Consider the following 26,927-nt stretch of genomic DNA (forward strand, 5'->3'; position numbering starts at 1 on the left):
CTGAGAGCAGATGGAGCAGCGAGGGGAGCCCAGGAAATAAGATGAATGCCAGGTTAACCTCCAGGTACCTCCCACTAGGGGCTAGCTACAGAAGGAAGCCTGCAGAAAACCTGTGAGGCCCAAGGGCGGCAAAGGGGAAGCGAGCCTGCTGGCTTCCAGTGAGTAAAGTTGGCAGATGGCTGAGTACGAGTCCTGGGGGCCACGTTCTTATATTCTGTGGACAGATTTTCTCATCTGTTTCTACGTGAAAGGTTTTGTTCTGAATTTGAATTTGTTCCATATTCCATCTCATATCTCCTCTTCATCGAGTGGGAAAGTTAACTGGAAAGGATTGAAAACAGCCTCCAAAGAACTGGGTAAAGTGCGGAAGGGCTTATTAAAAGAGTGTTCAGTGCTGGGTGAAGGTGGGGCTCATCCTGTGATCTTAGCAATTGGGAGACTGAGGCAGGGAGATTAGAAGTTTGAGGATGGCCTGGGTGACAGAGAGACAGTGTTTCAAAAAAAAGTGTATGTGTGTGTGTGTGTAAGGGAGACAGAGAAACACACACAACCCCACACACACACAGAGACCAGAGAAAGAGAGAGAAGGAGAGAAAAGAGACAGGGAGGGAGGGGGTGCACCCTAATCCCACTGGTCTCCCCCTCCCCTTATAGCCACCCTCCTCCCTTGGAGCTTTCCTTTCATCAGAGAAAAGTCTCTCCATAGAAGTTGCAGTGTGTTACAGTGTGTCCCACAGTAAATACCCTTTTGACTCTTCTTTGCTTGCAAACGTTCATTACAAATGACTTGTTGGTCTGGTACGAGGCACTGGCTTCTACCTTTCAATTTTAGTTTTTCTATTTTGGGAACAGAGCCTAGGACGGAGGTTTTAAAGAGTATAGGTCTCAGATTTCATCCTGGGCTCGGGATATGTCTCAGTTGGCTCTGCAGACAAAGGCATTTTTTTTGTTCTTGTTTTTGTTGTTTGCTTTGCTTTTGCAGAGGACCCTGGCTTGGTCCCCAGCACCTACATGATGGCTCACGGTCACATCTGTAACTCCAGTTCCAGGGGATCAGATGTCCTCTTCTGACCTTCACGGGCCCCAGGTGTATACACAAAATAAATCCTAAAAAATGAAAAGCAAGATGTCTCAACAGGTAAAGGCACTACTCGCCACTAAGCCTGGTGTCCTGGGTCAGATCCCTGGGACCGTCATGGTGAAGGGAAAAAGTGACTGCTCTGTGTCATCTTCTGACACTCACATGTGTCCCACGTGCCTTCCCTGAACAAATGCATACATACACACATACATACACACACACATACATACATACATACATACATACATACATACATACATACATACATACATGTTATAAGAACAGAAGAAAATCTGCTTCCTAACTCCCAGCTTTGATCCCCTGAGCAGCCGGACATGGCCCGCGCCTTATTTCTGCCATCTATAAAATCACAACAGCCAACTTGACACTTGGCGTTGGGAACATCAAGGGAATTAGTCTTGGGCTGTGGAGGTAGCTCAGGGTTAAGAGCGCTCCCTGCTCTTCAAGGATTTGAGTTTGATTTCTACCACCCATGTTTGGTGGCTCACGCGTGCTGCCTGTGCCCTGAACTACACTACTCGCTGCCCCACCCTACCTGCCCTTGGGGGTTGGAGGTGAGGCAGCACAGAGTCGACAACAGATCGGGATGCAGGAGCAGGTGAGAAAGTGTAGCAAGCTCACCTGAGGACTGCTGCAAACTCCTTTGGTACCCTCCACCCAGGCCCCATTGGTTCCAGAAAGCATCTCTTCTACACAGCAGTTCCTGATTGGCTGGCATGGCCTGTCTCTCAGGCAGTCCTCAATTAGCTCCTTCAATAGGAGATGGTTTGCGGCTGCGTGGCCCCGCGTTTACATAGAGATGGCCCTGTTGTTCCTGCTACACTCAGGTGCCTGTAACTACAGCTTTAGGGGCTCCTGCGCCATGTTCTGGACCCCAAGTGCACAGTACATGTGTGATATCCTCCACCCCCTCAAAATCTCAAAAAACATTAAAATGAATTAGTCTAAAATTAAAAAGCAAAGTAGAGAGACCGGACTCCTGGAACTTGTTCTCTGGCAGTGTGACACGTATGCTGTCTGCCTCTGTCTTCCTGTCTCTTACTCTCATTCATAGACACACAAAATAAATAGGGGCTGGTGAGATGGCTCAGCAGGTAAGAGCACTGACTGCTTTTCTGAAGGTCCTGAGTTTAAATCGCAGCAACCGCGAAGTGCTCACAACCACCCATAATGAGATATGATGCCCTCTTCTGGTGCGTCTGAAGACAGCAACAGTGTCCTTATTTATAATAATAAATAAATCTTTGGGCCGGAGTGAGCAGGGCCAACCGGAGCGAGGGGGTTAAAGCAGAGGTCCTGAATTCAATTCCCAACAACCACATGAAGGCTCACAACCATCTGTACAGCTACAGTGTACTCATATACATAAAATTAAATACATCTTAAAAAATAAATATGGGCTGGAGAGATGGCTCAGCAGTTAAGAGCACTGACTGTTCTTCCAAAGGTCCTGAGTTCAATTCCCAGCAACTACATGGTGGCTCACAACCATCTGTAATGGGATCCAATGCACTCTTATGGTGTATGTCTGTGTACTCATAAATAAAAATAAATAAATCTTTAAAAAAAATACAACAGAATATGTAAAACTGAAAATTATTTGTCATTTAAGGATTTTCTATTATTAATTTACTCTCAAGTCTAAGTTACTTACATTTATTTTATATCTGGTTGTTGCTGTTTGAGTCAGGGCCTCACCATGTAGCCCAGGCTGGCTTAGAATTAACAATGCTCCTCCTGTCTCAGTCTCTTGAATGCAGGGACTATAAGCAGAGGTCACTCTATCTGGCTTGGTCTACTTAACATTTGAAGTCTGTATTAATTAATGCAGAGAAACGATGTCTGAAATGACAACCATCTTATTCAGTAGGGAGATGTGACTGAGGTAAGATGTCATGGGGATGGAGCGCAGGGTGAGGGTGGTAAGGAGACTCTGGCAGGAGGACTGAATGGCCTAGGGTGGGGATTTCAGTAGCGGATGTAAACACAGGGCTGACGAGGTGGGTGCCAAGCATGACAATCCTGGGACCCCCATGGAGGAAGGAGAGGACTTACTTCTGAAAACTGTCGTGTGACTATCACACATGTGTGCAAGTATATCCAAATACACACACATTAGTGTTGCGGATAGCCTTGGGGCTAATTGTATTTGATGTTGATTCTGTTCTCCTGTGAGGGGCTGCGGACAAGGAAGGAGTCAGCACTCAGGTGATTTCCTGTAAGCCTGCTTCCCACCGTAATTTATAAATAAAGGCTAGAGCCAGTGGTTGGGGGTGGGGAGTAAGAGGGAATGGTGGAGCTGAAGGTTTGGGGACAGAGAGGTGGGGGGAGGGAGGAAGAGGGCGACAGAGGAGAAGGAGAAGGAAAGCAGAGCAGAAGCACGTGACCTGGAGAAACCGCAAGTCCTAAGGGGTCTCATAGATGGGGAAGATGGTAGTGTAGCGGTAGATCTGCCCAATCTAGGTGCACAGCTTGTATTCATGTTAATTGAGTTGAGTTTTCATTGCCCCGACTTATTTGGGTTGGAGATTTACTGCAACACATTAGCATAATTTTAAAATTAAGGAAAAAAAGGGACTTTGTTAGAGGAAGTGGTTCAGTGGTTAAGAATACTTGCTGCTCTTTTGGGCTGGAGTTTATTTCCGAGTAAAAATTTCTCGCCCTTTTCCCAGTGAGGCATTTTACGCTTGTCTCACTGCTCCTCTTAGGACCGCCGGTCTGCAGCTCGGTCTTTCCTCGTGGGATTGTGGTTTTGCAATGATAGTGCCAGGTCTGATGGAGGAGGCCGATAAGGGTTACCACGCAGAAAGGACCTGGGCTGATACTCTGTGGGTAGCAGCGATTCCTGCACAAGGCCGATGACCCCAGTTTGACCCATGGAGCTCACAGAGAAAAACTGGCTACCCTGGTGTGTGCAGTCTGTGATCTTAGCATTCCTATCGCATGCGTTGGGAGGCAGAGATGGGTGCCTGGAAGTGTGCAAGCCTGCTAGCTTGATGTGTAAAGAATGGGAGGGACAGGCCAGGGAGACCTGACTCCTGAAAGTCGATCTCTAGACTTTATACATGCACACGTACTGGCTTTCTGCCCCTGCCCGCCTTCCCTCCTTTCCTCTCTCTTCTTTCCTCCCTCCCTCCCTTTTTCTTTCTCTCTCTCACACATTCACAAATAATAAAATAGAACAAAATAAGGAAATAAATAACAGTGAAAGTGATTAGTAGACTACAGGGGGGCCAGACACATTTGGGACTCATTTTGCAGATGGGATCGAAGCTTGCTTTGAAAAAGAAAAAAACACAAATCCCTTCACGATGTCAGTCCGACTCATAATAAACATATTGAGAACAGGTTATCGTATAGTTCTCTGCTTCATTTACTGATAATGAGACCCAGAAGGCATATAGTTTATTGATCTGCATTTTTTAAAGGTTCGTTTAAGAAACTAAACATATGAAAATATTTTTGCTTTGAGGCAGGGTCTCATCTAGCCCGGCTTGCCTCAAACTCCCTGCAGAGCTAAGAAAGACCTTGAACTTTTGACCCTCCTGCCTCTACACCAGGGTGCTGGGACTGCAGAAGCACCCCCCCCCCCACACACACACACACTGGGTGCATTTTATGCTGGAGATCAAACCCAGGGCTTAATGCATGCTGGAGAAAGGACTCAGCCATGTGAACTGTCTCTAGCTCTGAAAATAAGTTTTAAAGCACTTCCATATTGCATTTCTTACATCTGGGTTACCTTAATACCATTGAAAGGTTTTTAATTTTAGGTGCATATGTGACCATGCTATTGGCCATTCACAGCAGTGTAAGCTAGTGTCTAGGGTTGGCTTTGCCAGGTGCCACAAATGCTGGGACCTGTACTCCTCCTTAGTGTTCTACTCCAGGAACATCATGGCTGCCTCTAGTCTTCAAGGCCAAAACTTGCAAATTAAGTTTCTAGTGGAGTCTGAGTCTTTGAACAACTTTTTTTTTTCCGATTGGCAACACTTTCCACCACAGTTGTTCAGTTTTATCAAATGCTTAACTTGTGTGAGTTGCATCTATTCTGAAGACCGTCTCACAACATCTCCCACAGACTTCTTCGTCACACTGATTGCTGAGGCGGCATGTTTTCCTTCACACTGACAATCTGAAGAGATTTTCTTCAAAGGAAGAGAAAGGCTCCGCTGCCTGGGGTGTGTTGACCAGCTCTGCGACTGACTTCTGCTGCGCTGGAAGGTGAAATGCCCTCTCATAGGCTCAGGTATTTGAACAAGTGGGCTCCAGAGAGTGGCACTGTCCGGGAAGGTTGTGGAGCCCTTAGGCGGTGGGACCTTGGTGGAGGAAATGGGTCACTGGGGATGGGCCTTGCGTTTGAGACCCGGGCCCTACTTCCTGTCGTGCTCTTCTTGACTGTGGAAGTAGTGTAAGGTGCCGCCACAAGCTCCCGCTTGCCACGCCTTCTCCACCCTGAAGGACTGTAACCCTCCTCAAAAGGCAGGGCGGAGCAAAGCCTTTGTCTATGAGGCTGCCACTTGTCAGGTGTCTGTTCACAGAAAGGAGAATAGTCATTATCACGCTAGTAGAAGTTTTACCGTCTCCCTGCTCCAGTATACTCTTCTCAGGACCACATTTATTTACAGTTCTGTTTCTTCAAGCACTGTTTCTCTAATTATTTCAATGATCCTACTAGACCAGTGGTTCTCAACCTTCCTACTGTTGCGACACTCTAATACGCTTCTTCAGGTCGTGGTAACCCCCCCCCCCACCCTAAAACTATTTTGTTGCTACTTCATAACTGTAATTTTGCTGTTGTTATGAATCATAATGTCAACATCTATATGTAGGAATCCTACATATGACTTCCAAGGGGGTCGCGGTCCACAGGTTGAGAACCACCACATTATTTCTATTTTTTTAAAGTTTATTTATTTTATGTATATGAGTACACTGTAGCTGTCTTCAAACACACCAGAAGAGGGCGTTGGATCCCATTACAGATGGTTGTGAGCCACCATGTGGTTGCTGGGTATCGAACTCAGGACCTCTGGAAAAGCAGTCAGTGCTCTTCCCCACTGAGCCATCTCTCCAGCCCCGCTATTTCTATTTTTATAGAGGGTCTCAGAGAAGCAATTGGCTTCTGCTTATTTACTTATTTATTATTTAGTCTTCAGACCAAGACATCTCAGTATTTTCTGTGGTGTGCTCAGAAGTGGCAGCCGGCCTTCAGGAGTATTTGGAGATGTGCTGCACTGCCTGGCGACTTTAACCGCTGGTTAAAACAGATCTCTAGTCACACAAGCACAGACGTTTCTAACTCATTCCTTGGCCATTAAACCTACAGGACAACACAGAGGGGCAACCAAAAGTTAGTGGGAGAGGCCAGATTGGGAAAAAAAAAACAAAACCAACTTTTAAAAACACTGTCAGTCACCCTTTTCATGCTTTGGGGCAGCTGACTCCAGTTTCACAGATGAGTAGGGAGGAATTTAAGTATTAAACATCCTCTGTATGATGACTAGAGCAACCATCCCAGGCTGGTGAGATAGCTCGGTGACTTGAGGCACTCGCTACCAAGCATGATCACCTGAGTTCAGTCTTTGGATCTTCTGCACGGTGGCAGGAAAGAAGGCACTCCCACAAGCTGCTCTCTGATCTCCACATCTGTACCTTCCCAACTCCAATCAGTAAATACATAAAAAATTAAAAAGACGGCATTTCCGCCCGTCCTTACAGAACTAAGTGAGTCCACGGAAGGTGATAGCTCACCCTTTAGGAGTTCCTCTGCTACTTTTGTTGTTAAGACCCGGTCTTATGTAGCCCAGGCTAGCCCTAAATTCACTACTTAGCAGAAGCTGACCTTTAACGTTCTGATTTTAAGTTGTTCTTAAATTCTTTCGTTGGATTAGTTGTGAGCTTAGTTTGTTTGGTGAAGGTACAGGTTCTACTGCATTCCACATTAAAACACGTCAAAAACTATTACACTGAAGGACCCCGTGCACCCATGAGACATCTCTGGGCTCCACTCCCTCCATTTCTGTTCCAACCGACCTCTCTGGAGTACACGAGTTAAAAACACCACCCAATTTGTGTGCTGTCTTCATAAGTCACAAGGTGTGTTGGTACATGTAACTATGTCAATAGCCTCACCATTCATATCCCAGCCCCATGATGATGGCTCGAGCTAGGCAGGACTGTGGGGCCGATCGTCTAGAGCCAGAGTCCAGACGGCTTGGAATAGGGCCTTGAACAGAGGTCGAGGAGACCTCCACACTGTCAGCTCTGGGCCCCTTGCCCATGCAGGTGCAGTGCCAGTGGATCCCAGTGGATCCCAGTGAGGCATGGACTACATCCAGCAGGTCTGGGACAATGTGGCTTGCCCCTCTGGGAAGTGCTATGAGCCTCAGCCCTAAAGAACTGGGGGCCTAGACAGAGAGTGCTCAGTGACAGCGCTGCCTGCATCCTTGAGTCCAACCCTGCCTGACATGTTTATGGGAGTAACTTGGGTTTCATGAGATACTGTCTCCTCCAAAGCAAAGACAAACTTTAAGGTTTTATATATATAATTATTATCTTATTGTTATATATTATGCCTAACTATATAATACATACAATTATATAAAATAAAGATTCTGTCTTATATATTCTGATACACACACACACACACACACACACACACACACATATATATACATACACTCATATATTATTTCCCTAGTAATACTGCTGGCAAATGGGCTTATATATTTCAAAAATACTTTCAAGAAAGTAATTTTTAGTTTATTTTTTTATTATTTTCTGATAAACTTAAATTTGATCTTTAATAATCCTATTTTTGTTTTATTTTTAAACTTTATTTTAAAATTTAATTTTTAGTTTTTTCCTATGTGCATCTCTGTCTGTCTTGTGTAAGTATGTGCACATATTAGAGCTATTCACAGAGGCCAGAGGCTTTGCTCCCCTGGAACTGGAATTGCAGGCAGCTGTGAACTATTGCTCAGTGTGGGTGCTGTAAACCAAACTTGAATCCTCGGGAAGTCTAGTCCACGCTCTTAACCATGAGCTGTCTCCCAGCTCTGCTTTATTTTAAGTTACTCCTCTTTTTCTTTTTAGACAGAGTCTAGTAGTAGCCCTGGGTGGCCTCAAATCAGAGAACCTGCGTCTGTCTCCCAGTACTAAGGTTAATGATGCACACCACTGCATCTGGCCTGCTATATTCTTTTTTTTTTTAAAGATTTATTTCTTTATTTTATATATGTGAGTACACTGTCACTTTCTTCAGACATACCAGAAGGGGGCATTGGATCCCATTATAGATGGTTGTATGCCACCAAGTGGTTGTTGGGAATTGAACTCAGGACCTCTGGAAGAGCAGTCAGTGCTCTTAACCACTGAGCCATCTCTCCAGCCCATGTTACACTTTTAACTTCACACACCTGGTACTTAGTATTCAGTGTAAGGAATATTTAGGTACTCGCTGATACAATTTTGGCCTTGCTAATTCCCCTGTCCTACTTGTTGCTTGTGGACTAGGCATGCACTTTCTTGTATTTGAGACATTACAGTTGTGGAATTAAATTGGGCAGGGTCTTTCTGAGAAGCAGTTTCTGATCCAAGGACTTTCTCATGGAATATTTGGGTACATTCCCATTTCTGTGCTCTCGAATCAAACAGTTCTCTTTGAAATGTTTTAAAGATAACCGGTAATCATGATAATTAAAAAAAAAATACTGAGAAGAAGTCTAAACCAGTTTCCTGTGTTAGTAGACCTAACCAGTCAGCTCAGAACAGACCTTTGTCGAGGGAGACAATCTTTTGGCAGCCCTTCTGTGTTCAGGGCTGTTGGCTTCACCATGCCGACTCCATAGCACTGAACCCAGAGCCGTTTTCACCCTTCAGGGTCTCTCTGGCGAAGGACTCTCAGTCAACTGCACCCAGGCCCAACTATTCAGATGGTTTGACCTTATATATATAAACCTATAAGTTTTAGTAAGACTCATGCAGACACGGGTGAATTTTTATCAAGGGAATAAGTTTTGGAGTAAAACACATTAAGCAAGTTGATTTCTTGCCCACTGAAGGCTTACAGTGCACGGGGAACAGGCCCATCCCGTCTGATTGACGCTTCCTCTCTTTGACTTTGGGGTGTTGGCTACTATGACTGCTGTTCTGTTCTTTTCCTTCTCTTTCTCCTCCTCCTTGCCTGCGCCTCCTCCTCATGTCAAGGCTGCCCATCAGATAGCTCAGGCTAGACTCATCTGCAGTAAGCCGGTGGCCGTGGTTGACTCTGAATTCCTTGTCCTCCGCCTTCCTCCTTCTAAGTTCTGGATGATAAACTCGCACGCACCACTACGCCTGGACATGGGACTCCATAATCTCCACTGAAACAATGACAGCTGAGCTGGAAGGATGGGGCAGCAGTGAGGAGCCCCTACCTGGCAGCTCACAACTGTCTGTGACTCTAATTGCAGGGGATCTGTGCCCTCTTCCAGCCTGTTCAGGCTCTTCCATGCGTGTGGAGTTTATGATCTCATGTCAGCATGCATACACATTTTTTTAAAAGCCTTTTAAAAAGGAAATGTGCTGGAAAGCTGGCTTAGTGATTAACAACGCTTGTTGCTTTTTTAGAGGACCCAGGTTGGGTTTCCAGCATCTATATGGTAGCTCACACATCATTCATAACTCCAGTTCCAGGGGCTCCAACACTATCTCCTGACATCTGTAGGAACCAGACATGCATGTGGCACACACACACACACACACACACACACACACACACACACACACATATACATACACATACATACAGGAAAAAAAACACATACATAAAATAGACTAAATACATCTAATACAAAATAAAAGAAGAACTTATGTGCTTTTAATCTCATATTCCTTATATTCCATTTTTTTTGTACATTTTCTTCAGATTTCTGATGTTATGGGTCAGCCACTTCTGGTAACTTTTCTTTTTATTGTGTACTGTGTGGTTTGGCTTTGTAGTTTGCCTCTAAGGGCATGGTGGCAAAAGTCTCTAGTTGTGGGTACAGAAGCAGCATGGTGAGGCAGGGGATTTACAGTCAGGCTCCCCGCAGGGTCAGGCTCCCCGCAGGGTCAGGCTCCCCCCCCTCCCCCCCAGGGTCAGGCTCCTTGCAGGGTCAGGCTCAGATGTGAGTTCACTGGGGCTGAGCATGAGGCAAAGTGCTCCTTGCTCAAGGATCTGAGATTGGATCCCTATTCCTCAGGTGGGGTGGGTGGGGCATGGGATAAACCCAGCACTGGAGAAGCAGAGGCAGGGGGATCCCTAGAGCTCATTCGCCGGCCAGCCTGGCTGAATTGGCTAAGTTTCGGCTTAAGAAAGAGACTCTGCCTCGAAAAATAAGGTGAGGAGAGATGAAGGAAGGCGTCTGACATGGGCCTCTATGGAATGACATACGTATGCACACACATACACATGTGCCCCTTACGGCAAACAAACTCAATGAAAGAGTCGGCTCTTAAATCTGCCTATTGGTTTAAAAGGCGCACACTGGATTCTCCACTCTATGTCTCAGCTCCCTACCGCCATCCTTGCTAAGTGTCCTGCGACTGCGTCTTGTCTGCCAAATATTTTAAATACTGAGCTTGCGATCCTTTTTCTGTAAACTTTCCTGTGTGGAGTCCAGACCATTTGTTCTTGCCAAGGGTAAGAGCATGCTTTGTTCCATGTTCCCAGGGCTGTTCACGCATGAAACTCCTTAGAAAATGAAGCAGTAATAGGGCCTCCATTGCGTCTAGACCTAACAGAGAGAAGAAATCTTCCAAAGTTTTCCCATTTCTTGGAGGGCCTTCGGACTACCAGCCCCTTAGCGTATCTTACCCTGTGACCCAGCAGTCTGCTTGAACTCCCTCTGGTTAGAATACAGGGTGCTTTAGTAGAGGGTATTAGGTAGCTCACAGAACCTCCGTGATGGCCAAATAATCAGGCTTTGGCATTACAAATACAAACACGTTCCAACTTGGACTGATTATATGCAAAGGAAACCCAGCCAATTCCCTGTTCAGGCCCTAATGCCGTTTCCTCATACCCTCAAGATAATTTCCAGTGAGATAGTTTTGCAAAGATATGTAGCCAATGGTCTCTTTAATCCCTTTGGCTCATATTGCTAGTATATGAGAGTCAGGCGAAGATATTAAAACCGAAGGGTAAATCCTACACTCTTAATTGGCAAGGAAACTCTGCATTAAATGTTTTATAAACATTGTTGTAAGCAGGCCAGTTATGTATGCATTTAATCTTTCCATCTCCTAGAGAGACTGGCAAGTAACTGATTTTACCTTTGGGTGAACTTACACTTTTGATAGTAAGCATTTTTTTTTCCCTGAGTTTAAGGGTGAATGTGTTTTTCTCTTGATTTTTTTTTTTAAAGGAAAATAATTACCCTAGTGCCTGTTGATTCTCCGGCTGTGTTAGCTGTCTATAGAAGGGTAGAAACCCATGTCCTGTATCATTAAGGGCCAGGTTTTCTGGTAAGTGGACTAGAACAGGTTTTTCATACTCCTTTCAAAATGCCTTTGGGGCCCCATGCATAGAGTTCTAAGGAAATTTTTAAAATGCTATAGTGACTGATAATTTTGATTAAGTGCAAAGAGTCCTAGCATTTCTGATCTTCTAGATGAAACCCTTCTGCGTGTGCCCCCCAAAACTCCTATTCAGATACAGTAGGAAGCAGAAATAATAGCCAGCCCAGCTATGCTGTTTACTCTAATGTGGTTCAGATCAAACTCAAGCCTTTTCAACTCCATCATTTGCTGCTCTCCAGAAGTTCTTGTCTCCATTCTCTTAGAAGCAGGCCACTGCTTCAGAAAACATAGGCAGCTCAGGACAGGCGGTTCGTCTAAATCTTTTTCTCAGTCTTCTGTGAGTTTCACATTCTGGGAGGTTGCATCTCCTTCCACAGGGCTTTCAAGAGACTGCTCTTAGGCATCCATCTGTATGCCCTTTGGCGACCATGATTAAACACATCTGATGGTCAGCTGTCGATGACTAGTGGATTAATGCGACACTAAGTACATGTGGCAGGAGAGTGAGAGGGGCTTGGAGCAGCAGGGGGCTCCGTGAGGTCCGGGCTTGCTCACTGTTGGTGGGAGTATATTAAAGCCCAAATCTGGTAACATGCATATAAACAAGGAACACCGTAAAGTTTTTCTGACACCCAAGGGAGGGGACGGGAAGCTGACTAAAAGCATCCAGAGACAGCAAAGCCTACTGCAGTGCCTAGAGACCTACTTCCAGTTTTAGTGTCAAGGTTCAGTTGGTTTCTCTGACCTTAGAGGCTCGCAAGGGCTGGTTAGAGGGCAGGGTTTGGGAGCAAAGAGTTTTGTATGCTTTCTAGGACAGGTCGCTGGCGAATGGTAGACATTTAGCAAGTGGTGGCGTTGGGTTTCTGTCCATAAATTGAGTGCTCAGGGGAAACAGCATGAGTCTGTTACCTGGCTACGGAAAGCTGGGGACTCGAAGACAGGTATAGAGCTGACTGATACCTCAACCTGATGTTTTCAGACTCTTGTCACCAGCAGCGAGGGACTCAGAGACCACATAAGGATTTGGGAAGGTTTAATAAAGAGCTTAAGGATGGAGTCAATCGTAGTGGAGGACTGTTCATGAGCTGAAATGAGGGAAAACATGGGATTACTAGGAACAGGTCAGAATTTCTCTTCTGAGGGGTTTTGTGATATCCAGTGGTACCAGATGCATGATGGGAACATTTCTGCAAGGCTAATGATGTTGAAGGTGCTATTATTAAGCAGAGAACAGTTAGTAGCCATCTTGGTTGGCCTGCTGGTCCCAGCTATCTCTGCAGGGCCTTCGTTTACCTCATGCCAGTCTGAGGTAGGCTAGAAAGGCAGAGAAACTTAGGAGACATGGGGAGGCACACTCAGTTTGGAGTCTCATCAGCTGAGAGAATTCTGATGAGAAAGCTGGGTAAGAGAAGTTCTTACTCACTGTTGGTTGGAACGTGGACCAGTACAGCCATTAGAGAAATCACTGAGGAGGTTTCTCAGAACACTAGAACAGGACCCACCGTGTGACCCAGCTAGGTTACTCCTGGGCGTGTCCCCAAAGGACTCCGTGCCACACTGTGGAGAAGCCTGCACAGCCATGTTCATGGCTTCTTTCGTCACAATAGCCAGGAAATGCAGTGAGCCAGATGTCTACCAGCTGAAGGAAGGGTCATGAAGGGGTGCTATGTGTACACAAAGGGATTTTATTCAGCTGTGAAGAAAGATGAAATTATGAAATATGCAGGAAAATGAATAGATCTGGAAAGTATAACGTTAAATAACGTGGCCAAAACTCAGGAAGATGAAAACTGCATAGTCTCACTCTTACATAGATCCTAGCCTAGGGTGTGTGTGTGTGTGTGTGTGTGTGTGTGTGTGTGTGTGTGTGTGTGTGTGTGTGTGTGTGTGTGTGTGTGTGTGTGTGTGTGTGTGTGTGTGTGTGTGTGTGTGTGTGTGTGTGTGTGTGTGTGTGTGTGTGTGTGTGTGTGTGTGTGTGTGTGTGTGTGTGTGTGTGTGTGTGTGTGTGTGTGTGTGTGTGTGTCTGTGTGTGTGTGTGTGTGTGTGTGTGTGTGTCTGTGTGTGTGTGTGTGTGTGTGTGTGTGTGTGTGTGTGTGTGTGTGTGTGTGTGTGTGTGTGTGTGTGTGTGTGTGTGTGTGTGTGTGTGTGTGTGTGTGTGTGTGTGTCTGTGTGTGTATGTGTGTGTGTCTGTGTGTGTATGTGTGCGTGTGCGTGTGCGTGTGCGTGTGCGTGTGCGTGTGTGTGTGTGTGTGTAGAAAGAGGTGCTGGGACTGGAGGAAGCAATACATTTCTTGAAAGTGGGCAGGAAACTGAAGGGAGAGAGATTCCGTGGGGGTTTGGGGAGCAAGTGGGTGGGAGACGAGAAGGAAGGGAATTTAGTAAAACACCTTTTGTCCAAAAATGCTACAATGATATGTGATTAAAAAAAGAATCCCACCATAATTAACAAGACCTGTGAAATGGTCTACATAGAGATGTTGATCTTTTTATGTAAATGCCTCCAAATGTTGAAATAGCACCAAACCATGCTTAAGGCCCAAATATGGTCTTCCCCATTTCTAAATGTGCTCCTACAGTCATCTGGGAATCTCATAAACATGACATAGCTTTGTTTATTCGTTTTAATTCCTTTCTGCAACCCATGTGACATCAGAAGCTACACTATAAGCATACTTACCAAAAAATGTCCTTAGTCGCCCTTGGAGCTGTAACTCTAGAAGCCATCTGTGGTGGTAAAATAGGGATGGTCCCCCATAGATTCATGTGTTTGAATGCTTGGGCCATAGGGACTGGCACTATTTGGAGGTGGGTCCTTATTGGAATAGGTATGGCCTTGTTGGAAGAAGTGTCACTGTGAGGGTGGGCTCTGAGGTCTCCTATGCTCAAGCTATGCCCAGTGTGGAACCCAGCCTCTTTCTGATGCCTGTGGATCAAGATGTCGAACTCTCAGCAACTTCTCCAGCACCATGTCTGCCTACATGCCACCATGTTTTCCACTGTGATGATAATGGACTGAACCTCTAAACTGTAAGCCAGCCCCAGTTAAATGCTGTCCTTTATAAGAATTGCCACAGACAAGGTATCTCCTCACAGCAGGAAAACCCTGAAATCTGGGGCTGGAGAGATGGCTCAGAGGTTAAGAGCACTGGGTGTTCTTCCAGAGGTCATGAGTTTAGTTCCCAGCAACCACATCGTAGCTTACAACCTTCTGTAATGAGATCTGATGTACTGTTCCAGTGTATCTGATGACAGCCATAGTGTACTCATATAAATAATTTAAAAAAAAACCTGAAATCCAAATTATATACATGGCTACTGTGAAGACACTCAGGATCACTTTTGAAAAGCCCATGACTACACATGGGCATGCCTTTTCTTTCCTTTCCCAGGACACTCCACTCTCCAATTTCACTCCTGTGCTTAACTCTGTGTTAAAATATGCCAGGCAGTGGTGGCGCATGCCTTTAATCCCAGCACTTGGAGGGCTAGCATGGTCTACAGAGTGAGTTCTCAAAAAGCTAAAAAAAAAAAAAAGAGCTCTTAATAAACTCCAGTCCTGCTCTTTGTACTGACTTTTCTAAAATTCTTTTCTGTGTGGAAGTGAAGAATTTTGTCTTTGGGCTGTAGAGATGGCTCACTGGTTAAGGGCTCTCTCTGGCTGCTCTTCCAGAGGACCCGTGTTTGACTTCCAGAACCTACGTGGAAGCTCACAACACATCCGCCACTCCAGTTCCAGCCTCCCTAGGCACTGAATGCACCCCGTGCACAGACGCACAAAGCACACATACACATAACATTTAAAGAATTACTGTAGGCTGCTGGATACAGTTCCCCAGGCTGTGAGAGATGGTGCCACGGAGCTGAGTCTGTGGCTTCTGACCTACTCGCTGATGACAAACCTGACCTCCTGCAAAGATGGCAGCCATGTTCCTCCAGAGAGCTCTTCCCAAAGTCAACCAGCTGAATTATTAATAGCTAAGAAAATCAGGTATAGCCGGGCATGGTGGCGCACGCCTTTAATCCCAGCACTCGGGAGGCAGAGGCAGGTGGATCTCTGAGTTCGAGGCCAGCCTGGTCTACAAAGTGAGTTCCAGGACAGCCAGGGCTATACAGAGAAACCCTGTCTCGAAAAAACAAAACAAACAAACAAACAAAAAGAAAATCAGGTGTAAGGAAATGGAAGGCTGTGTTGAAGAAGGCAGCCTCAAATCCAGCACTCAGTCACACACTCAAGTGTCTTTTTTGTTTTGTCAGTAATTAGGAAATGGGGTGTCTAAGGCAATGGGGTGCCTGGGAAAAATGGGGTGTCTATAATACTAGTAATTGGAAAACGTGCCAAAGATCATGAGTTTACATACTAAGTGAATTATAGGTCAGCCTGGTGTACACAGTGAGACCCTGCCTTAAACAAAACAGGGCACAAAAGTAACAAGAGGCAGATAAAATCTTACTATTCTGTAATTTATTATTAATTGTTTGCATGTGCATAAGTGCACGTCTGTGTTTGTGTGTGTGTGTATGTGTATGTATACATGAGTGTGTGTGCATATGTGTGTGTGTGTGCATGTGTGTGTATTGTGCATATATGTGTGTGCATGTGTTTTGTGTATCTGTGTGTATGCATGTGTCTGTGCATGTGTGTGTGTGAGCATCTGTGTATGTGCATGTTTGTGTGTGTGTGTGTGTGTGTGTGTGTGTGTGTGTGTGTACATGTAGACATTCCTGGAAGTTAGAGTCAGGCATTCATCCCACTCTGAAAGTCTCTGCCATATTCTGCACTGAACTTGGAGCTACGTTCGGTCAGCAGGCCCCACGGTGCTGGGATGATAGGCTCGTGGCAGTCTTTTATGTGAGTCCCAGGATTCAAACTTGGGCCCTTGGTAAACACTCTTACCCACTGAGCCCTTGTCTCTGATAGAAATGAAACCCTTGTTTCTGTTTTGGATTTACTCAGCTCTGATTTCTCCCATTCCTCTGGCCTCCGGTAAGCATCGAGGGTGGCATCATGTCGGCGAGGCTGGTGTCCGCGGTGTTGTGTCAGAGAGGCAGACTGCTCTTATTCAGTAACTCTTAAGTGCGCGATGTTCACTAATGCAGCCACAAGAGAAGCCAGTGCTGGGGATGGTGTTGGGACAGAGGGCTTAAGTTTGCCTGTGAAAATATGTCCAACTTCATGACCATTAGGACTGAATTGTAGGTGATGCTATTTATTTCACTTGGAGCCAGTTCACCTTTGCAAACACTTGATGTTCTCCTGAGGAGAGCAGTAACAACACCACATGAGTTATGTTGCACGACGCTGTGCGGGGATGCCAGGCTGGTCCCCTCTACGCGAGTGCCCCTTGTGCTTCTGTCATTCCCTTGAGTATAGTACTGTGTTCATTCACTACGGAGATGGAGGCACTCAGGCCCCTCTTTTTCTTTTCTCTTCTGCCTTCATCTTCTCTCTTTACTCTCCCCTCCAATGCCAGTGGGGTCTTTAAGCCGAGACTGGAGTCGCACTGCTTAATGTCTTTCTGCAAATGGCTCCCCCAGTACATTTTGTATTGAAATTTCACAGTGAAATCAGATCTGAGAGCTCCGTGGGTCTGTTTAAGCTATAGCTGCTCTTGGCTCCTACTATCAAAATGAGCATTTAAAAAATTGGTCCAGTAGATGATGTGAGTAAAAGATTGCCATCCAGCTGAGGCTCAGCCAGCCTGAAAAAAATATCTCCCTCGCAAAAATAGTTTCCATCTGAGACACGGGGAGCGCCAGGAGCTCTGGGTCACGTGTTAATTTTGTATGAAAAGATTGATCTTCACACCCTAGGATTTTATTGCTGCCCAGATTAATTTCCTCTCCAGGAGAACGACTTGGATTTGAGGAGAATTTGCATGCCTTCTCTGTTTTCCCGCTTTTTATGGATGTATGTGAAAATTATCGTGGTTTAAATGTTTAATCCTGGGAGAAGCAAAGTGATGGAGGGCTGGGATTGCTTTACAGCAGACCATCTGCTCCTCCATTTGTCTCCTGAGTCTGTGCTTTCTTTCTACCTAGTCTTTTTAAGCTCTGATTTAGTACACAGTCAAAAGAGGCAAACCACGTTGGGGAGTGTTACCCAGCGAGGCTCACTGGATGTTCTATAGACTTAATCTATTAATTATGTTTTAGACTCCTTTTTATTATATGCAGTTATGGGTTTGTGTGTAAGTTTGTGCTTGTGCGTGCAGGTGCCTGTGGAGGCCAAAGGTGTCTGATCTCCTGGGGTTGGAGTAACAGGCAGTGGGGGCCACCTACTGTGGATGCTGTAAACTCAGGGCCTCTGTAAGAGCAACAGGCACACTTAGCCATGGAGCCATCTCTTTAAAGGGTCTCATTTAGTGGTCCAGGCTAGCCTCAAACCCATGTTCTTTCTACTTTTGCCTTCGGATGCTGACGTTATGGTGTGTGTCTCTATGTGTTGTGTTATACGTGAATGGTGTGCTTGTGTGTGTGTGTGTGTGTGTGTGTGTGTGCATGCAAAGACTACAGCAGGAAGCTGGCTGTCTTCCTCTATTGCTCTCTGCTCTGCAGCCTTGAGACATAGGCTCTCACGAAACCAGGAGCTCATCGTCTCGGCTAGGTTGTCTGGACAGCAAGCCCCCAGGATGTCGTTGTTCCCCAGTGTTGGGTTATAGGCATGTGTAGCCATACCTGGCTCCTTATAAGGGTGCTGGGGATTCAAGCTCAGTTCCATATGCATGTGTAGGAACTGCTCTTCACTGAGTTAGGTCCTCAGTCCTCAGGACTATTTTAAAAAATGATCCCTTTCTGTTGAGCATTAGATTATTTGAAGGGCAAACCTACTCCGTGTGCAAACCATGCAGTAAAGTGTTTATGAATGTGTGGAAAGGCGAAGTGATGTTACTTGTTCCATAGACACAAGACCGGACCTGGCTGGAACTTCTCCAAGTTGGTTCACATCTTTAGAATACATTTAAAGCTGGGCATGGTGATGCATGCCTTTAATCCCAGCACTCCAGAGGCAGAGGCAGAGGCAGGTGGATCTCTGTGAGTTTGAGGCCAGCCTGGTCTACATCAAGAGTTCCAGGACAGCCGGGGCTATATAGAAAGTCCTATCTCAAAACAACAACAACAACAATAACAGAGTACATTCACAAAATTTAAAAATTACGCTTTATTTATCATGCACACATACTACAGTGCCTGTATGGAGTCAGAGGACAACTGACAGGAGTCGTGCTCTCTTTCCACCCATGCGGATCCTGGGATTTGAACTCAGGTTGTCAGGTTTGGAGGCAAGCGAACTTACCTGCTGAGCTGGTCCTTAAGAATATTAAGAATATTAAGAATATTTCAGAAGTGAAACAGGAGAAGCTGGAAAGAGTCTGACTTCTATGCCTCTTGCTTCCCCAGGGCACACAGCAGGCTGTGGGTTTTTACTCCGGGCATGTGAACACAGAGAGAAGGCAGCTGCTCAATGCTGTCAAAGAGTTGGCTCATCCATCTGGCTTGCAGCATGGCTGCGATTGCCGCGGATCTGGATCGGATGCCAGGCTCCTGTGAGTTTGCAAATACGACTGTCTTTTTAGTTATAAAACATGCACCGCCGTCCTATACACCAGGGAATTAAGCTCGCATGCAGCAGTCAGCAAAAGTGGGACAGAGAGAAGCAATCCCGCTTTTATTGAATTTTTTTTCCTCTACTTAATGTCTGAAGATGATTTGTGGTCGTTGTTGTTTGTTTTGTTTATTTACCAATCTCAAGAATCTGGCAGGGCTGGAGAGATGGCTCAGTGGGTAAGAGCACCCGACTGCTCTTCCGAAGGTCCAGAGTTCAAATCCCAGCAACCACATGGTGGCTCACAACCATCTGTAACGAGATCTGACTCCCTCTTCTGGTGTGTCTGAAGACAGCTACAATGTACTTACATATAATAATAAATAAATCTTAAAAAAAAAAGAATCTGGCAATAGTAGAAAAACCTGAGGACTGGCTCAGGTTCAGGATGACATTGAAAAGAAATTACTAACTTCAAGGCCAGAGCAGGCAAGGGCAGGATGAGCCAAGAGCATCTCTCTGAGCCAGAAAGTAAGAAACACAGATGGAAATGAGTCAGGGTTCACATTGGGCAACTCCCATCACTACCACCAGGGAATCACCATACATGTTAATTTCAGGTAGATCTATTCTATTCAGTAAGACCGTGAGGTGTGCCAGTACAGACAGAGGTCAAATCAGATGGCAGTTGTCATGGCAGAAACTGGCCCAGCAAGAATGTTTGTTTGAGCTCACTATGGGTGATGACGGGTCTCTCCTTACAGAATCTCAATGTATATTCTTTTAAGTTTTTATTTACGTGCATGTATGTCTTAGTGTGTGTATGCCACATGTGTGTGTACCCAGAGAGGCCAGAAAAGGGTGCTGGCCGTGGAACGGGACTCACGGGTGGTGTGGACCTCCTGACATCCTTGCTGGGATCTGACCTCAGGTCTTCCTGAGAAGCAGCAAGTGTTCCTCACCACGGAGCCATCTCTCCAGCCCCACCACAGCATACTCTTAACAGCGATTCATCCAGGGTTCAGGACGTGACTTGTCCATGGTGCAAGAATGCAGACAGGAGTGTGAGTCCCCATGGGTCATTTGAGAAGCTGGCATACATGGCAGTTGCCTGTAATCCTAGCGCTTCAGAGGCAGAGATGGTGGGATTCCCCAGATCAAGCTGGCTCGGTAGACGAGCAAAATCAGTGATCATGGGCCTCCACCCAGACACACACTCATTGCACACACATGCATCCACACACATGTGAACATGCATACACAGGCTACAAATGTCATTAAGTGCTGCAGACCTTCTGGGTCCCTGTGTCTGAGTGGAACGGGGTCTCTCGACGCGGGTGGGCAAAGCGTGGATGAGCGACAAACAGACACACACACACAGGAGAGTTTGTGTGGAATCTGAGTGTAATTTTACAACTCGAGCATCAGACTTTTTATGCAGAGGACAATAAGGAAGTTGGGTGACATATTTGCAAGGTACAATTGAGGTAACTGGAATCTTACATAAAACAGAGGAATGCAAACACAAAAGGTCTAACGGGAACCACCCAGGATAGAATACATTGATAACAGCTGGGATCAACAAGGGCTCCACCTAAAATTCACTAATCTTAGAAGCCAGGGTCAAGGGCTTCCTGTCCTTGCCATAGTTCCTATTTTAGTCTCTTGTATAGTCCACCTTCCCCTTAGGCCATTGTAAATACATGTGTATGGGTGTAACTCTGCTATAGTATCTATTCTGGTTTCTCCTTTGGTCTGAAACTTCCTTCTTCCTTAGTGATGGTAAATTCCTGTGTAAGGGAGTGACTTAGCTTTTACAATCTTGCTGAATTCTAAGCCCTTGATATTGGTCAAGGACGCCCTTGGACTGTTGGAACACTGGCAGAAGGCTTTAGCCATGTCAGAGCACTTATAATAGGAAAATACTGAAAGAGAGCACATGGAGCCATACACTAGACTAACGCAGGAATGGAACGCGGGAATGAAAAATTACTGTATGGGTAGGGAACTCTAGACTCCAGGAGGAGAGCTTCCTTGAAACTCTTTTGCCTCATGAGTGACTTTTAAGCCTTTCGGCTTGTCCAGTTGACTCGACCGGAGAGCGTAGGAATTAAGTACAAAGGGCAGAGTGGTGTTCATGAAGTAGGAAGCTCTGGGAAGCATCCCAGCAGTCGGGTTCGCTTCCTCAGGGGGGCTGAACTTCATCTTCTCTCGTGGGAACAGGACTCTGAGAAGGACCAGTGCCATCTCTGTGATTACTCCTCTTTGTCCTTGCCTTCACTGATGTGGTGTTGTGATGATGGACTTCTGGGCTTTGGTGTCGTAGAGAAACAAACACTGGTCACTGTCCTATCAAAGCTGTCATATCTGAAGCATTCCCTGTGTGGCTGTGGTGGTTGGTTTTAGTTGCCACCTTGACGTAGCCTAGAATTACCTGGGAAGACAGCCTCGAGTGAGGAATATCTGGCTGATAGGCACATTTGTGGAGACCTTGTTTTGATTGTTCATTGGCATAGAGGGGCCTGGCCCATGACTGGCAGCACCATTCCCTAGGCAGAAGGTTCTGAACCATTTTTAAGCTAGGAGAGGGTTTAGCTGAGAGCAGCAAACAAAGATGTTTTAATTCTGTCTTTGCTCATGGCTGTGGAAGTGGTAGACTGGCTGCTTGAATTCCTGTTTTGAAACTTGGAATGTTGAGTCAACCAAGCCCTTTCCTGTCCTACGTTGTGTTTTGTGAGGGTATTTTATCACAGTAACCTAATTGAAAGGACAGTGAGACATGGTCGACACACAACCCTTACTCATAAATCCCCCTTCCTCTGACCTCTGACCTCAGTATCTGCATCAGCACCAAATCTCTGCCCATGGCACCTCCTGCCCAGGGAGCCACCACTGATATGAGGATGCTGTAGTAGGACAGGAGATGAGTAGTCCCTTCACTCAGAACAGCAGACAGACTTCACCTCACACGGGATGAATAGAACAAGATGGGAGCATGAGCTGGTACATCACAGTCAGGAGAGAGACACTCCCGAGCAGAGTTGTCTCAGTGGTATCATTTATGCATCTTAATGACCAGATGTCTATAAATCCCATGTGAGCCGTGGTCTCTTCAGTGCATCCTGACGTAGGAGCTAGTGCATTGTGAGGGAACTTTATATGAACTCACCCGTTCCTAGGTAGTAACCTGATATGTGCAGCCTTGAAAACAATGTGCATATCACCTGTTCCCTTCCCTCAGTCGGAGAGGAGTTCTCTGGCCCTTCCTCTGTCAGCTGAGCCTTGTGAAGTTTCCTCATGGAGGTTCTAAAGCCAAACATGAAAATACTCTGAAGGCAGATGAAAGGAAAGTCTGTGGGGACCCCGCCTCAGCAGAGAGGAACATCTGTGTTTAAATAGCAATCGTGTGTGGGCAAGGCCTTGGGTGGGAATGTGCAGCCTTCTGTAGGAAGAGGCAAGCAACCTCAGTTTGTCCCTCCTAACCGTGTCTTCCTTCACAATCACGAGCAAGCAAACAGATCGCACAGTCCTTTATTTTTGAGGTGGTTTTACTCTGTGGTCCAGGCTGACTTGGAATTCACTGTGTAGCTTTGGCTGTTTGTAAGCTCACGGCAAACCTGCCTCAGCCTCCTAAATGCTGGGATGGTCCTTGTAGCTCAGTGTTTTGGACTGACGCTGCCCACCGCTGTCCACCTGCATTCTACAATAACCCCATTACAGGAGACGCTATGTTCCAGTCAGAAATCAGCAGTCTAGGGGCTCTGCTTGGAACTAGTTGGCATGTATCAAACGCAAACCTTTGAAGATGGAAAACTGGCTAGAAAGGTAAAGGAGATGGGGCTGAGGATGTGAGTTATTGGTTTATCATGGACAAAGACCTGGGTTTGCTCCTCAGCACGGATTGAATAGGCCTGGCGCAGCACACCTGCAATCCGAGAAGAAGGTGAGGGCACCAGGATTCCAGAGTCATCCTCAGCTACGCAAGTGAGTCTCAGGCTCCCGAGGAACGGTATAAAGAAGAAAGGACTAAGGGTGAAGCGACCTCTCTCCCTTGGGTGCTTTGTGAAAGCCGAGGTTCCTTACTGCACGCGACAATTCAGCTGAGGCGGATGAAGCCTCCCCTGGCTTGAGATGATGTGTCTGTCCATTCCCCTTCGCAAAGCTTCGCCTTGCCCCCTCCTCGGAGACTCTCAGGAAGCTCGGTCCACCCTGATGGTTCGCAGAGACGCTCGGGAAGCCCCGCCCACCCAGATAGTCTTCTGGGCCTCGGTCTCCAGGGAGACCTGGAGATGCTCACATAACTTCCCTTTGACATACATTGTGCCCACTCATTCTTGGCCCACTGAGGCTGCCTCTGTCTTGTTGCTAGTAGAGGACATGTGACCAGTGGCTCACCGGAGAGCTCCTCCATCCAAGGGGTCCACTGGAAGCTCCCTAGCATCCACTCCCTAACCCCAGAGCTTGAGACTAAAGCACTAGTGACATGGTTGTAATTAATTGCAAGCTTTGCGTTTCTCAACTCCATCTCTTCCTCACTGTGCTCTATGACTGCTGCTAAGAGCCGGGTATTGTGGTGAGTTCTTTCCAGGATTCTCTCCTTTGGCCCCTTTGGCTGTCTCTCTGAGGTATGTGTTGTTACAATGTATTTTTAGTACCGGAGAAACTGAGCCATGGAAGTGGTTGAACCAGGATAGCTGGTGTTCCAGTCCGGGCGGGGTCAGTTCCCAGGGTTTGTAAAGGCCTGCAGCTGTGAAGGTTTGCTCAGTAATGAGGCAGATGTATTGTGGGACTGTGAGAGGTTCTAGCCTTAGCTCAACCAAGGACCACGATGTATGATGGATCCAGGCCACCAGGAGTCAAGTCATGACCCTTCACTGGCTACACAAGGTGGAGTTTAGTGTCTGACTGGAGAATAAATCTATCAACTGCTCCACTCTAGAGAGCCCCTACTCTCTGCCTTGCTCTACCTCATCCATAACTGGTGAGAGTAACTGCACTGATATCCCGTCCTTATGAGGATACGCTGGCGTCAGGACAGGGATGACAGTTGGGAGAAGCCGAGTACCCAGTGCGGATGCTGTCGATGTCAGTGTTCTTGATATTTTAGTGCAAGAGAGCTGCAAAAAGTCTGTTATGATGCCAGTTCCAGGACCATCAGTGAGCACAGGGCCTAGATTCAGGCTGTGAGGCTCTTGCTTTTCCTTCTGTGTTCCTAGCCAAATGACATCTTCCGCATGGAAATCGGGGACTTCTCGTCAAGTTGCTGCTATCAGCTTATCACTTGGATATATTTTTAAGCAATTTCATAGGAAGCTAAAACTTCAACATAGGGAGAGCTGGACATGGCTTTCTGTCCTAGGAACCTTCCTCCCAGTGGGGAAACTAGAAGAAACTCGGTGGGAAAGGATAAACTGGGCACCTGGCTGTCTTCCCCCCCATCAAAAGCTTGGGTGACATTTATGGCCACACGTCATCTTGCTGTTATCATCTGGATCATATCTGCTCTGTTGACACCGTTGGATTAGAAATGGACTGCTGAGGGCCAGAGAGATGCCCCAAGGGTGGAGGAGCCGGCCTTGCAACCCAGGCAACTTGATAATCCTCAGCACAGGTGTGAAGGTGAAGGGATCAACCTCACAGCTCCACACGATCCAATGACATTTCCCAGCCCTGCATCATGTGTACGGAGAGGGGAAGTAAGAGGAATAGCTTAATGAGAGCCCCTAATGATTCTGCACCATTATAGATCCCATGAAGCCCAAAAGAAAGCAGATGGGAACATCTGCCTTTAGGGAGCCTGCGTGCAGAGGTAAGACAGCCAAATACACCATAGGTCTGGAGGAGATGTGGGAACAAAGGGAAATAATGCGGAGAAAGAGCCAGGTATGGTGGTGTGCACTGCAGTGGCCTCTTCCTTAGGAGGGTGAGGTAGGAAGACTTCTGCAGCTAGGAGTTCAAGACCAGCCTGGACAGCACAGCAAGACTCTGGTGTCAGTCGGTCAGTCAGTCAGTCAGTCAGTCAAACAAATTGGGAAAGAAAGGGTTTGCTCATATAGGCATTATATATGTAAAGAGATCGGTGTACTGAGATAAATGTGTGGTTCCATTGTCCTTTGGGAAAGCCTTTGCCACTTAGAGAGATTTGCAGATGCGTTATACCGAATTTTCCTGTGGTGAAATTATGAAGGGGAATGAGATTTGCTTTACAAGGAGGCAAAGTTGGGGAGGAACATGAGAGACGGGTTCCAGCTGAGAGAGGGCAGTGCTGTGTTGGGGAAATTCATGGGGCATACAGATTCATGGGGGATCATGAATCTGTCTGATGCGTTTGTTGCATGTTGGGAAGCCTAAATAATTACAAAGTAAAAAAAAATGGCTACTCTCACAAACACAGGCAATATGAAATTCATTGCAATGTAGGTGGGTGACAAACACACAGGTTATAAGAGAACCGATTCACTGAGGCTCAGGCATGGTTCCCCATGAACAGTGTGCCAGCAGAGACCTGGGAGGTGGGAGGTGGGGGTAGGAAATGGGGGTGGAGCATGACGTAAGCTGCAGATTAAACTTAGGAGGCTGGGGGCTGGAGAGAAAGAAGGCTCAGTGGTTAAGAGTGCACACTGCTCTTTCAGATGACACAAGCTTGATTCCCAGCACCTATGTCAGGTGACTCACCCCTCATTGTGACTCCAGCTCCAAGGGATCCAATAGACTCCCAGTCTCCATGGGCACTGTTCTTGAGTGTACATACCCACACTCAGACATCCTGCCGAATCACCAGGGCATAATTAACGTTTTTGTTTTTTTGGTTTTTTTTTTTTGGAGTTGCAGTTTATCTAAGAGGTAAATAAAATCACCATTGCTTTTAGGGCTGAATAAATCTCTCCCTCCTGTGTGTGGCCTGAGAAAAGGCATTCTGTGAAAGCACAAACCCGGGCAGGGGTCTGCGGCTTTACCTCCCTCGCACTTAACACTGGGAGAAGGGAAACAGAACAGGACTGGAGGGGAGCTTTACGCTCAGGCAGTCATGTGCGCATGTGCATTGAGTTTCACGTACAATGGCTTTAAACATTCTTTCCATATGTAGCGTTTTTTATAACCAACAAGTAGATGGGCCTGGGGGTTTAATGAGAGGACTTGTATGGGTAGCATATGTTTCTCTTTGTAGAAAATCGATTTCTCAGCCTGGTGAAAATGCAAGGATTTTAAAAGTGTCCACGGAATCATTTTCTTTGACCCTTAAACCGTATACTTCTCTTCTCTTCTTTTACGATGTGTCATGGTTCCTGTGAGGGACTGATTTTTTTAATTCCAGAGGCCTGTTCAGAATGGGAGAGGGGAGATTGTCTTTTTAGTTGGTTTTCTCAAGCTACATCCTTTACATTGATGTTAAATGATTACAGGGCATTGTTGGGTACATGGGAGGTATATTTAGAAGGATGATTGCATGTCCTCTGTTTCGCCTTTGTGGGGCACATTTAATTAACAGCTTAAATGAGATTCTTTGCACCTACAAATGTGTACTTCAGGGAAATTATCTTGGAATACGTGATTAGCAAACCTGTAATTTTCTTTATTTCAAATGCCACTTGGGAAAAGTGATTTGAGTTAGTATGAAGTCACTTGATTTGGGGGTTCACTGTCTTTTAAACACATATTTTAGTTTTTAAAAGATTGATTTATTTTTATTTTTATGAACATGGGTGTTTTGTCTACATGTATGTCTGTACCATGTGC

The 26,927-nt window shown here is 46.1% G+C and overlaps 1 long non-coding RNA gene across 9 annotated transcripts in view; it reads left to right on the top strand.

Moving 5' to 3' along the window:
* The first annotated feature begins 1,108 nt into the window (after positions 1-1,108).
* Gm30215 overlaps positions 1,109-26,927 on the top strand; it is a 146,613-nt gene continuing 120,794 nt past the window's right edge. For 4 of the 9 annotated variants that reach the window (XR_378105.2, XR_378108.2, XR_378109.2 and 1 more), the window contains exons 1-3: positions 3,500-4,010; positions 5,184-5,351; positions 19,046-19,191. This is a non-coding gene — a long non-coding RNA (predicted gene, 30215). Of the gene's footprint in view, positions 1,139-2,671; positions 2,988-3,499; positions 4,011-5,183; positions 5,352-19,045; positions 19,192-26,927 lie in introns of those variants that run through there. The other 5 variants (XR_378111.2, XR_378114.3, XR_003956541.1 and 2 more) reach the window with 4 other exon arrangements.

The sequence above is a fragment of the Mus musculus genome, chromosome 6, assembly GCF_000001635.26.
Source record: "Mus musculus strain C57BL/6J chromosome 6, GRCm38.p6 C57BL/6J".
In the NCBI taxonomy this organism is placed as follows: Eukaryota; Metazoa; Chordata; class Mammalia; order Rodentia; family Muridae; genus Mus; species Mus musculus.